Genomic DNA, 13,154 nt, shown 5'->3' on the forward strand with positions numbered 1-13,154 from the left:
AGGTAATGCTGATGCTTCTGGTCTTATAAATCATGCTTTCAGGAGTAGGAGTCCAGAGCAGGAGTCAGCAAACTACAGCCTGCAGGCCAAATCCACACAGCCACCTGTTTTTGTAAAAACAGAATGAAAGCAGCCAAGTTCATTTGTTTACATATTGTCTATGGCTGCTTTTGCACAATGGCAGAGCTGAGTAGTTGCAGCAAAAATGCATGGCCCACAAAACTCTACTATCTGGCCCTTTACAGAAAAAGCATACCAATTCCTGGTCAAGTGGTCTTAGTTTTAAAGCTACATAACTGCCTTGTATAAATGAACACATTTTTATAAACCAAAGAAAGCATTAAAATCATTTTCTTCTAGTTCTATCCCCTCTAGGAACAGAGCTACAAAACTTGCAAAATTATGCAAATGTTTCTAATTTCAACACTTACTTAAAAGCTTTATGCCTCCCATACCCCAATTAGGAATTTTGCATGATCATTTTCCAAAATACATATTTCATACAATCATGCTTGCATTTCATCAAGGCTAATATTTCCTAAAACCAGTACCTCAGGGAGCAAATACTGCATTCAAGTTCCTAAAATTATTACAATACATGTTACTGATGCAGTCTCTACTTTTAAAATGCTATGAAAAACCTAATGTGAAAGCCCACTTCAGAATTCTGGTGCAGACAGAGCTAGTGGCAGCACGTAGGAGTTTCAGTATCACCTACTGATTTCCACAAAGTTAAGACAGGATAAAAGAAAGAAGTTTGCTTTGTAAGATGTAGTCTCTAGCATTCTCTACACAGAAGCACCAGCCATGAATCCAGGGACATGAAATTAAACCAAATCAATTACCAAAAAGTGCACGGATTAGGGTGGTCTAACTAAGGAGGTTCCAAAAAATAAAGTGTACCACCAGATATTTTGGATTATGAGTTTACATTTACCATGGCTTAAATTCACCCTGGCTTATTCACCCCACACCAAAATCTCACCATAAAAGATTGTCCTCCCCCAAGTTTATACTCTTGAGATATTCATACAGTTGTATATTTCTGCTATCTTCGTTCAGCCAAGTTATATGGTTTTCATTTACACTTTCTTCATCAATCAGCCCCTCCGGTCTCTTAATCATTCCTAAGTCTTCTGTGAACTCTCTCCAGCTGGTCCCCAATGATCTGGTAATGAGGTGCCTCCAAATGACTGCAGCCTTCCAGGAACAGCCTTGTTAGAACAGTATGAGCTCACTCTCCTCGGTTCCGTGACACAATACTCCTGAGCAGGCCATCCCCCAGATCACAGAAAGCTACTACACTGCCATATTAGACTATAACCCTATCCCATGTCTCCCAGATTCGGATATGGGGCATACCAAATGTACTAGAAGCCAGACGATAAATGACACATGTTCCTGCAGCATCTATTTTACTAGGGGATGAGTGACTGGGAAGAAAAAAGTATTTTCATATTAAAACAAGCTCATAATAATAAAATAGAATGTAATATTTGCATGAATTTCGAAATATAAAACATGGCTATGTTAAAAATGTTCATAGGTATTTTGTACTTGATGTAGAAAGGCTGCTTGGGCAGGTCCTGCTCCCAGCCCCCAAGGGGTTACATATCCACTATCCTCTACCACTAGAGGTATTTGAGCCAAAAAGTTTCAAAAGCACTACACTCCCCACTCAAATTCTGGTCTACTGTGCATTATCACCCATCCCATATACTCACATTTTAAATGACATTTTTCTGCTATGTTTCCCCATCCCTAGACATCTGTATTTATTTTCTCTTTGCCTAAAATCATTTGTGAAAACTTTATGCTGCATTTCACTCTGTAATTCACTGACTAGCAACATCTTTAGGTTCTCCTGCATCATTCATTTCACATTTCTGGAGCATTTGCTGTATGATAGGCTGATTGCTAAAAGCTAAAGTCACAAGGATAAATAAGACAGGTCCTTTCTTAACCTTGATGAACTTGCTACACCTCCATTGTGGGAGATGGGCAAATGGCAAATGCCATGAAAGAGGAATAAACAAAGTATGGAAGGCAGAGGAAGGAAAGGTAACTTTGCTTGGAAGAGTGGAGAAGTCTTCACAGTAGAGACAATGAAGCTGATTACTTAAGAATGAGTAAGCATATGGGCGGGGGGACTAATATTCTATGCAGAAAGAATGACACAGGTAAAAGTACCAAGTCAAAATAAGGGTTGATGAAAAGTTCAGCATTATGAAAGCAAAGTGTTTAGAAAGACCACTTGGGGCCAAATTAGGATGACTGATTCTAAGTAGTGGTTAAGAGTGTGAATCTTACTACTGAGTGATCTTGGACAACTTACAGCAGGTCAACCTTGTTTCATTATAACATTGAGGAGGAAAAATAAAATTGATTCCTGGCCAGGGCCACTGTCTATGTGGAGTTGGCACTTTCTCCCCATGTCTGTGTGGGTTTTCTTGGGGTACTCCAGTTTCCTCCCACATCCCAAAGATATACACGCTATGTTCATTGACATGTCTACATGGTCGCAATCTGAGTGAATTGTGGGTCTGCATATGAGTGCATCCTGCAATGGGATGGCATCCTGTCCAGAGGTGGTGTCTATAGGATAATCAGGTGAATATATCCACCAGACAAATAGAAATAAGCATGTAAAGCTATAGAGATATCAACATCTTGAAGACACAGGGAATGGAAAAGACCACAGTGGAAAGCAGGCAGACCAAGAAAAAGACTAATTATAGAACCCTGAGGGATCAACCTTAACCAAAAAAAAAAAAAAAAAGAGGGGTTAGCAAAGAAAAATCAGAAGGAATAATCAGAGGAGAAAAAATGGTAAAAGTGGTTTATTAGAGGCAAAAGAAAATGATTATTTCTAGAAATTAGTGGTCAACAGTATCAGATCCAAAGATTGATGCCAGAGGGGACTCAAAATTGGCCCTCAAGTTTTCTTCCTGAATTATTTGGGACTCTCATTTTCTGACCTAGCAACTTCTTCAATAAAATTTATATATTTTCCCATCTCATTAATAATATTAACCTAAACTTGACCTAACACTGATGACTAGTGAGCTCTTTGCAAATCAATTCAGTGATATTATTATTTCAAAATCATTTTAGTACCTATAATAAATTCAGATCTAAATTAATCTGAATCCATTCTCTAATCCTGCATAAACTGCTGGCAAAAAATCTTGTCATAACTTTTTCGAATCAGCTTTATTGAGGTATAATTTATAAAGAGTAAATATCACCAATTTAGTATGTACAATTAGTTTTGACAACTGTATAAGGTTACCATATAAAATGCAATCATGATATAGAACATTTCCTCATTCCCAAAAAGTTCCCTCATGCTCCTTTACAGTCAGTCCTCCTCCCCCTCGTCCCTGAGCAAATACTGACATGCTATCTATCACTGTAGTGTTGCCTTTTACAGAATGTCATGTAAATTTAAATAATATGAAAAATAAAGTCTTTTGTGTGTGGCATTTTTTCACTAAGCATAATGGTTTTAGAGTCATATATATTGTTACATGTTTCAGTAGTTCATTCGTCTTTATTGCTGGGTAGTACTCCATTAAATGGACATACTACAATTTGGTTGTCCATTCACCAGATGAAGGACATTTGGGTTATATCCAGTTTGGTGCTATTGTGGATAAAGCTGTTACAAACACTCAAGTACATGCCTTTGTGTGGACACATGTTTTCATTTCCCTTGGGTAAATATGTAAGAGTGGGATTGCTGGGTTATATGGTAAGTATATATTTAACTTACAAGAAACTGCCATACTGGCTGGGCACGGTGGCTCACACCTGTAATCCTAGCACTCTGGGAGGCCGAGGCAGGAGGATTGCTTGAGCTCTGGAGTTCAAGACCAGCCTGAGCAAGAGCCAGACCCTGTCTCTACTAAAAATAGAAAAATTAGCCAGGCATGATGGTGCACGCCTGTAGTCCCAGCTACTTGGGAGGCTGAGGTAAAAGGATCGCTTGAGCCCAGGAGTTTGAGGTTACGGAGAGCTAAGATGACGCCATTGCACTCTACCCAGTGTGACAGAGTGAGACTCTGTCTCAAAAAAAAAAAAAAAAAAAAAAAAGAAAGAAAGAAAGAAATTGCCATACTGTTTTCCAAAGTGGCTGTACCTCTTTGCACTTCCACCAGCAATGCGCAAGAGCTCCAGCTATTGTTGATGTTTTAAATTTCATCCATTCCTGGCTAACAAACATATGAAAAAATGCTCAACATCCCTAATCATCAGAGAAATGCAAATCAAAATCACAATGAGATATCACTTATCCCCAGTGAGAATGGCCTTTATCAAAAAAACCCAAAACAACACATGTTGGTGTGGATGTGGAGAGACAGGAACACTCACACACTGCTGGTGGGACTGCAAACTAGTGCAACCCCTGTGGAAAGCATTATGGAGGTATCTTAAACAGATTCAAGTAGACCTGCCATTCGATCCAGCAATCTCATTATTGGGCATATACCCAAAGGAAAAAAGGTCATTCTGTAACAAAGACACATGTACCCGAATGTTTATAGCAGCACAATTCACAATAGCAAAGATGTGGAAACAACCCAAATGCCCATCAATACATGATTGGATTAGTAAGCTGTGGTATATGTATACCATGGAATATCACTCAGCTATAAGAAATAATGAAGATACGACATCTCTATGGTTCTCCTGGAGAGAGTTGGAACCCATTATATTAAGTGAAGTATCCCAAGATTGGAAAAACAAGCATCACATGTACTCACCAGAAAATTGGTTTCCCTGATCATCACCCTAATACACATCTGGGAACGACACCAATCGGATATCAGACTGAGGTGGGGGGTGGGGGAGGGGATGGGTGTATGCCTACACAATGAGTGCACTGCGCACCGTTTGGGGAATGGTAACGCTTGAAGGTGCTGACTCGGGAAGAGGGGGGTGGGGAAGGGAGGGATATATACCTACATGATGGGTGCAACGCGCACTATCTGGGGAACAGACATGCCTGGAGCTCTGACTTGGGGGGAAAGGCGGTACACGGGCAACGTATGTAACCTGCAATTCTGTATCCCCCATAACAATAAGATGAAATAAAAAAAAAAAATTTCATCCATTCTAATAGGTGTGAAGTGGTATCTCATTGTGGCTTTAATTTGCATTTTCCTAAGGACTAACAATACTGAGCATCTTTTCATGTGCTTATTGGTTATTTGTATAGCTTATTTGATGAAGTATCTGTTCAAATCTTTTGTCATTTTTTAAAATTTGTGAAAATTTATAGGATACATGAGAAAATCTATTACCTGTATATAATGCACAGTGTCAGGGTTTTGCCATTTTTTTAAACTAAGCTGCTTGTGTCCTCTTACTATTGAGTTGTAAGAGTTCTTTATATATTCTAAATACAAGTCCTTCACTAGATTTACATTTGGCAAATATTTTCTGTGGTTTGCCTTTCCTTTCTTTCTTTTCTTTCTTTTAAGAGACAGGGTCTTGCTCTGTCACTCAGGCTGGAGTGTAGTGGTGTGACTGTAGCTCACTGCAGCCTCAAACTCCTGGGCTAAAGTGATCCTCCTGCCTCCATCCCACAAAGCGCTGGGATTACAGGTGTGAGCCGCCACACCCAACCTCATTTTCTTAACAGAAAATAAACTCTTTTTTTTAAAGAGTAAAAGTTTCTAACTTTGAGAAATTCAAGTTGTCATTTTTTTCCTTTTATAGTTTGTGTTTTTGTGTCCTATTAAAAAAAAAATCTTTGCCTAACTCAAGGTCACAAAGATTTTCTCCTGTTTTCTTCTGGAAATTCATCTAAAAGTTTCACAGGAGAAAACCTCTCATCAAATTTTTTAACATTTTTTTTAAAACTCCTGCATTCCCTTTATCACATAATCATTCAGTTTTATTATTCTTTTGCTTCTTTCAAATTCAATGCCCCATATTAGCATGAATTATTTAAGTTATAGTTTATTTTTGAAGATTTTTATCTTTTAACAGATTTTCCCCCTCTTCAATCTAATAAATGGCATGCCTAAATTTAGCCAAGGTTTTAGTCCCTCAGTTCTCCTCAAATCTATACAAAACCTCTGCACCCCTGATGCTGGTTCTTAAAACAACTAAATTCCACAACCCAAAACCTTGAGGTCAAGCTGAGGACAATAAATTATTAATATTTACATTTTGATTTTAAAGAGGTTTTAAAGATCATTCTTACCACATTGAGTCACTCTAACCTGTGAGGAGGCTGGAGAGAGTTATAATCACTCACTGGGTAAATTAAAATTTAGCTTTATAAAGGCTAAGCTGACCAAGACAAAAGTAATTCTTTTTTTTTTTTTTTTTTTTTTTTTTGAGACAGAGTCTCACTCTGTTGCCCGGACTAGAGTGCCATGGCGTCAGCCTAGCTCACAACAACCTCAAACTCTTGGGCTTAAGCAATCCTACTGCCTCAGCCTCCCGAGTAGCTGGGACTACAGGCATGCGCCACCATGCCCAGCTAATATTCTCTATATATTTTTAGTTGTCAGGTTAATTTCTTTCTATTTTTTAGTAGAGACAGGGTCTTGCTCTTGCTCAGGCTGGTCTCGAACTCCTGACCTCGAGTGATCCTCCCACCTCGGCCTCCCAGAGTGCTAGGATTACAGGCGTGAGCTACCTCGCCCAGCCAAGACAAAAGTAATTCTACATTTCTTAATTCAGTTTGGATTTTCTCTATTGCACCATTCTCTTTAAAACAAGCCAGAGTTCTTTAGACTCAAAATGAAATAAAAACATAGTATATACAAAAGCATAGCTTAGATTGAACTGTCCCCTAGAATAGTTTGCCACTCATTCTCAGCACAGTTCAGAGAAAGTAGGAAAAAGGGATTCAAAGCTAATGTCAGTAAAACAGGGAGAATAAGACGTGACAATTTACCATTGCTCATTTTGTAACTTTGTGGGATGTCTGGGGGAAAAAAAAAATAGAAAACTGGCTCATCTATGTCTCTGTCCCGTTCTTCACTCTAAATCTAGAAAATATTAGCTTCAGTGTACTGCTCCCTCCTATCCTGATGCGTTTTCTATACACAAAACTGACTCTACAGTGCCCTGTCCACAGCATCAGGACAGAGGTCCCCATGTTCCCATCCCATGGCAGCTTTTATGCTTAGGTGACCTTGGACCACTAAATCTTGGCTATAACAGAAAGATTTTAAAACTAATTCTCTGAATCTGACAAGCCGTCTCCCTCAATAAGTCTAGGAAGTTGTTATTTCATTAACTGTGCATGAAGTGGCAGGCAAACAGCCAGATCTGCAGCCCAGTCGGGTGGAACTGGAATGGTCACGCATATACTTAAAAGCTAACAAAATTTCTGCCTCTACTGCCCTCCATTACTTTCAATTCTACTCTTATTTTTAAGGAAAATAAATTACTTATATAAGTCGAAGCAAAAGCAACCTTAAATAAGCATTTTATAGTTCCTTAGGATTCTAAGAAGAAAAACTTAACTATCCACAGAAATGGCAACCTAAAATGGCTCAATTTGGAGAAACTCACCATTTACTTATTCAAAACAAAATTTCTGTTGACCTAATAATCAATGTTACCAAACAAGGATTTATTAATTTCTACAAATGTGTATTAAGAACCCACCACATGCCAAGCAATATGTTGGACCCTCAGGATTCCAAAATGAGTAAGACAGTCCCCTATCCCTTAAAAATACACAGTTTAGTAAAGAAGATGGACAAATAATTACATAGTTATAGTTCCATGTAGTATTATAAAATCTATGAGATGAGGATGAGCACCTTAATCAGCATCGGCTCTTTGCTTCTCAGGAAATTTCACAGCACCCTCCTGGAAGCAAAGCCAACTTTTCCACAGAGTTAACAATGCTCTAGGAGTCAAAGAATACAAAACGCTAACTACCTATGCAGCATTATTTATTCACATGGTCAATGACTTTCACTTTCAGCACTAGGCAGAGGGGATTACTGGACCACATACACACCACAGAAAAAGCACTCATTGGAAACCCCAACCTATTTATCAAAATTACACATGGTCTAACTGGAATCTGGTATTCTGAATTGGGTCCTAGGACAGAAAAAGGACATTAGTGGAAAAACTTGTGAAATTCAAATAAAGTCTATAGTTTAGGTAATAGTACTGTACCAATGTTAATTTCTTAGATGTGAAAAATGTGCCACGGTTATGCAAGAAGCTAACATTAGGAGAAGCTGGGTAAAAGATACACAGGAACACTCTGCACTATCTTTACAACTTTTCTATAAATTTAAAATTACTCCACAATAAAAATTTTTTTAATTACATATGATCCTCCACTTTACATTCTCTCTCTCCCTTAGGATTTTGATCGTGCCTCCCTAGTCACTGCCCCAATTCAGGTAACGCTGGGCTAAAACTTTAAAACTTTACCCAACCTCAGGCCAGGCGCGGTGGCTCATGCCTGTAATCCTAGCACTCTGGGAGGCCGAGGCGGGTGGATCGCTCGAGGTCAGGAGTTCGAGACCAGCCTGAGCAAGAGTGAGACCTCGTCTCTACTAAAAATAGAAAGAAATTCTCTGGAAAACTAAAATATATATATAGAAAAAATTAGCCGGGCATGGTGGCACATGCCTGTAGTCCCAGCTACTCAGGAGGCTGAGGCAGTAGGATCGCTTAAGCCCAGGAGTTTGAGGTTGCTGTGAGCTAGGCTGACGCCACGGCACTCACTCTAGCCTGGGCAACAGAGCAAGACTCTGTCTAAAAAAAAAAAAACAAAAACAAAAAAAAAACTTTACCCAACCCCTTTCTATAAACTATTTGCACAGCCCTGTTGGGTTTCTTTCTTCATCAAAACATGAAAAAACTAGACCAACCTTGGAAGGTTTTAACTGCTTTCTTTTCTTAATAGCTTCACCATATACACAAAGCAGTATCCTTGAATTTCAACTTCCCAAAGTGGACAAGAGAGGGGTTAAAATAACGTGAGCTGGATCTCCAGATAAAAGCAAGGGAACACTACAGAAAATGTATATTGCATATTACTAGATTATCTTCATCTGATCTCTGCCCAAAAAGTACAATAAACGGAAAATACAATTAACAGATGTTGACTACTAGCAACTCAACACTAACAGGCAAATTGCACTGAAATGAATGCTTTAGCTATAAGCTCTGAAAAACATGATGCAAATACCTTAACTATTCAAGGTAAGAAAAATTCATATAAAATCAAGCCAGGCATGGTGGTGCACACCTGTAGTCCCAGCTACTCAGGAAGCTGAGGGAGGAGGATTGCTTTAACCCAGGAGTTCAAATCCAGCCTGGGCAACATAGTTGAGGCCTGTCTCTTAAAAGAAAAAAAAAAAAAATCTGTTCAAGTCTGTTCTGTTCGTCACACTAAATGACAAAACATGTTATCTACCATTACCTTTCAGTTTCTAATAGCTAAATGAATGCTCATCTCTCTCTATTAAACCCTAGCTTGTAAAATTGGCTTCAAGAGTCCCACCAAGAAAACATTATCATGGTGATATAAGACAATATTGAGTGCTCAGATGTACACATGTGTGCATACACACACACACACACACACACACACGAACTGCAATAAAGTTAAACAACCTCAAAAGTTTGAAAACTACCACACAAAAGAATATTGGTGAAGGCTAAGTATTCAGAAACCATTCAGAGGAAAAAAAAAAAAAAACTCACAGAAAAATAACTGAAATTTAAACCTAAGCTAGTTAATAGTGAAAGCCATTTAAAAGGTAAAATTATATAGTAGAATCCATTAAGGTCATAAAATCTGATGGGTTACATAGTAAGTTGATAGTATTAAATATTACACAACAGTACTTTGACTTGAACCACCACCAGAAACATGAACAGGTAGAGTAATTCCTCTAAAATATTTCAACTCACATACCTCTAATCAGCCCCCTACAATAAGTCTTTTTCCAATACAAGACTGTGGTTTTTTTTAGACAGAGTCTCGCTCTGTCACCCGGGCTAGAGTACCGTGGCATCAGTCTAGCTTACGGCAACCTCAAACTCCTGGGCTCAAGTGATCCTCCTACCTCGGCCTTCCGAGTAGCTGGAACTACAGGCACGTACCACCATGCCCAGCTAATTTTTTTCTATTTTAGTAGAGATGAGGTCTCGACCTTGCTCAGGCTGGTCTTGACCTCCTGACCTCAAGTGACCTTCCTGCCTCAGCCTCCCAGAGTGCTACGATTACAGGCATGAACCACCATACCCAGCCTAGGACTGTGGTCTTGAAGAGTAACTAGCACATTGCCTAGGACAGAATGGGCCTTCAAAAAATGCATTCTAAATGAATGAACATGCAGCAGTAATTTACCTATGAAGTATCCTTACAAACTAATTCAATATCAAAGCCTTAGGAGCAGAACATGCTGTATACTATGCTACCACATTTAGGAGGCAGTCAAGTTAATTAAAAAATAATTAACAGTAATAAATGTCTGCTGGGGGAAAAAAGCCATGTCATATAAGTTATAAAAATAAATGTAAAAACTAACTTGAAAATGGAGAAAATATCTTCAGATTAATTTTTTTCTCTTGATGGCTACAAACATGAATCTACCTAGAACTTTTTAACACTGAAATACAAGATGTTCTTTAGGAAATATTTCATTATCCATAATTTTATAAAGAAATTTATCAACTTAAATTACTAAGTTAGACCAATTAGTGAATGGAATGAAGTCCAAGCCCAATTATGTGTTCAAACTGTGGGTCCAATACCTTCAGCGATTTTTTCTCTTTAAGACTGCAGAAAAATACAAAACAACCCTCTTGACTGCTGAGAAGGACTAAAATAATTTCTTTTCCTCACAAGTATGTGCCCAAAAGCAATTACTTTCTGCTCCCATCCAACACAAATCAACACTACCTCCCCCTTTCCCAACCCCATCAAAGAATGCTATAGAGTATTTGAGTACTTTAAATCTTAGATTGCAATACAATTAGAAGGCAACAAAAACATATTTTTCTAAGTATGTTCTCATCCCTCATGGTGTTCCAACACTAATTTAACTCCCTATCATGTGTTAACCACCAAGGAAATCAGAAAATTCTCAGAATAGAAATTAAAAACTGCTTTTTTAAAAAAAATTGTTATTGTTCATGGATTCCAACTTCAGGATGCACATAAAGAGAAGAGGATTTTTCTGTTGGTGCCTGAATTTAAATGCAAATTACTACTTAATCATACGCAATTTTCCTCTGAACCTATATATAATGCTAATCAGTCTCCATATGTTTAAAAAAATAACTGACCATGTTTACTTAAAAAGTGTATTGCCTAATCACCAAAAAGTTCATCAAAAAAGTGGTCACTGTTAGCTCTACCCACAAATGATACCTTGGCAGAGACAAGCTGTTTCAGAAGATTAGGAACTTCTAGTGACCTCAAATGGGGTAAAGCAGGATGCACATACAGTATCTGTAGATGCTTCAATAATAAAACTACTTCAGCATCAAAAATTCAGAGCCTACAGATATGTGAACTACAAAGCTATCTAAATGTATGCATACCCAAAACAGAAAGGAGAAGCAGAAAACCAGTACTGCCTACACCCAAATGAACATAAGAAACCACCCCGCAATGGAGCTTTTCAGGACATGAAAACTTACTAAAGTTTCTGAAGTTTGTTAATTCAAGTTCTAGTGCAACTATATTAAAATACAAATGGCAAAAAATTTCAACTCTACTATGTACCCTTAAGTTGCAAGACACACAATGATGATAATAGAAAAACTTGGGTTTACTTTGTGGTAATGTGTTCTAAGCCCTTCACATTTTAACTATGAATAGGATAACATAAGTCCTGCTAACACCCACATCAGACAGGTACTATTATGATTATCTCCATTTTACAGATGAAGAAACTGAGGCACACATTAACTTGTGCAATGTCATACAGCTAGTACAAGGCACAGCAGTCTGACTCTGAAGTTCATATTAACCCATACGCCTTTTTTCACAGTAAGGGCTATACGATGATCACCTTCTTTTTTTTTTAACCTGATAATCTTTTTGGCTTCCATACCCTAGGATGGCATCGTGCAATAAGAAAAATACAAGCTTTCAGATCAAACAGACTCAAATAGACCCATGAATACAATCTGGGGTTCAGCTTCCCCATATGTAAAATGGGGGTACTTAAGTTATTGTGAAGGTCAAAGAAGGTAATATGAATAAAGTGCCAAGTGCAGTGTACAGGATAGGGGTTCTTAACCTAAAGTTCACAGACACCTAAAGGGTCCATGGATGGGCCCAGAGTCCACCAGACTCATAAACTGTATCACAAATTGTGTATGTGCCCATTTTTAAAAGAATTGTCCCTGGCTTTCCACAAACTGTCAAGAAGTACGTGATCTCCAAAAGGTTAAGAACCACTGGAGTACACAGCAGATACTCAAAAAAGCGGCAGTTACCTTTCCCTACTTGTTCTCACAAATTCTCTCTTTTTCTTTAAAGATGACATACCAAGGCTTCACAATAAATGTCAACTGTTTCCCACCATTTTCCCGGCTTGGTAAATCGTGATATAGTCAAGCTTATGCCCCAATTTTTTAGTGAGAGTCTAAAGAAGGCGCTCAAGTGCTGCTTTATCTCTCTTCACCGAGACGAATACGCTACATATACCCGCGGAGAATCGTCCACCTTGCTGCACAAAGTTCCATGTCAGCTAGGAGAACCAAGTAGAGACCAGAGCCTCAGGGTTGGGAGGTAGAGACCCGATTACCCAGCACTGGGGAATGGGGAGAATGTGTTCCCCAAAACTACTGTGCGCCCCAGGATTCCGAACCCTCTACTCTTGTCCTCCCTCTCTATGGGACACAGGTGCAAGCACGTCTTCTTGGCTCTTTCCGGCCGGAAAGAAACATTACCCAAGCAGGGGGGTGCAGCGTAGCGAAGTCCCAGCTCTGCGGTCCTGGGAAGCGGCGGCAGCACTCAGAAGAAGACCGTCTCCCAACCTTCCCAAGAGACCCCAGTGTTGGTCCTTAACCGGCCTGGGAACCGGCTCAGGGCTTTTCCTTTTCCCGAAGTGGCTTCCGCTTCCGGGCTATTCTTTGCCGGAAGCAGTATGTGGATGACGTAAAAGTGTCGCGCCGTTGGTGATTCCGGAAGA

The 13,154-nt window shown here is 38.9% G+C and overlaps 1 protein-coding gene across 2 annotated transcripts in view; it reads right to left on the bottom strand.

Annotated features, from left to right (window-relative positions):
• AREL1 (apoptosis resistant E3 ubiquitin protein ligase 1) overlaps positions 1-13,034 on the bottom strand; it is a 39,326-nt gene extending 26,292 nt beyond the window's left edge. For both annotated transcript variants that reach the window (XM_069488960.1, XM_069488951.1), the window contains exon 1: positions 12,913-13,034. The gene's annotated coding sequence lies outside the window, so the exon portion shown is untranslated. The remainder of the gene's footprint in view (positions 1-12,912) is intronic.
• Between the last annotated feature and the right edge of the window lie 120 nt (positions 13,035-13,154).

This window comes from Eulemur rufifrons, chromosome 2 (assembly GCF_041146395.1).
Source record: "Eulemur rufifrons isolate Redbay chromosome 2, OSU_ERuf_1, whole genome shotgun sequence".
In the NCBI taxonomy this organism is placed as follows: Eukaryota; Metazoa; Chordata; class Mammalia; order Primates; family Lemuridae; genus Eulemur; species Eulemur rufifrons.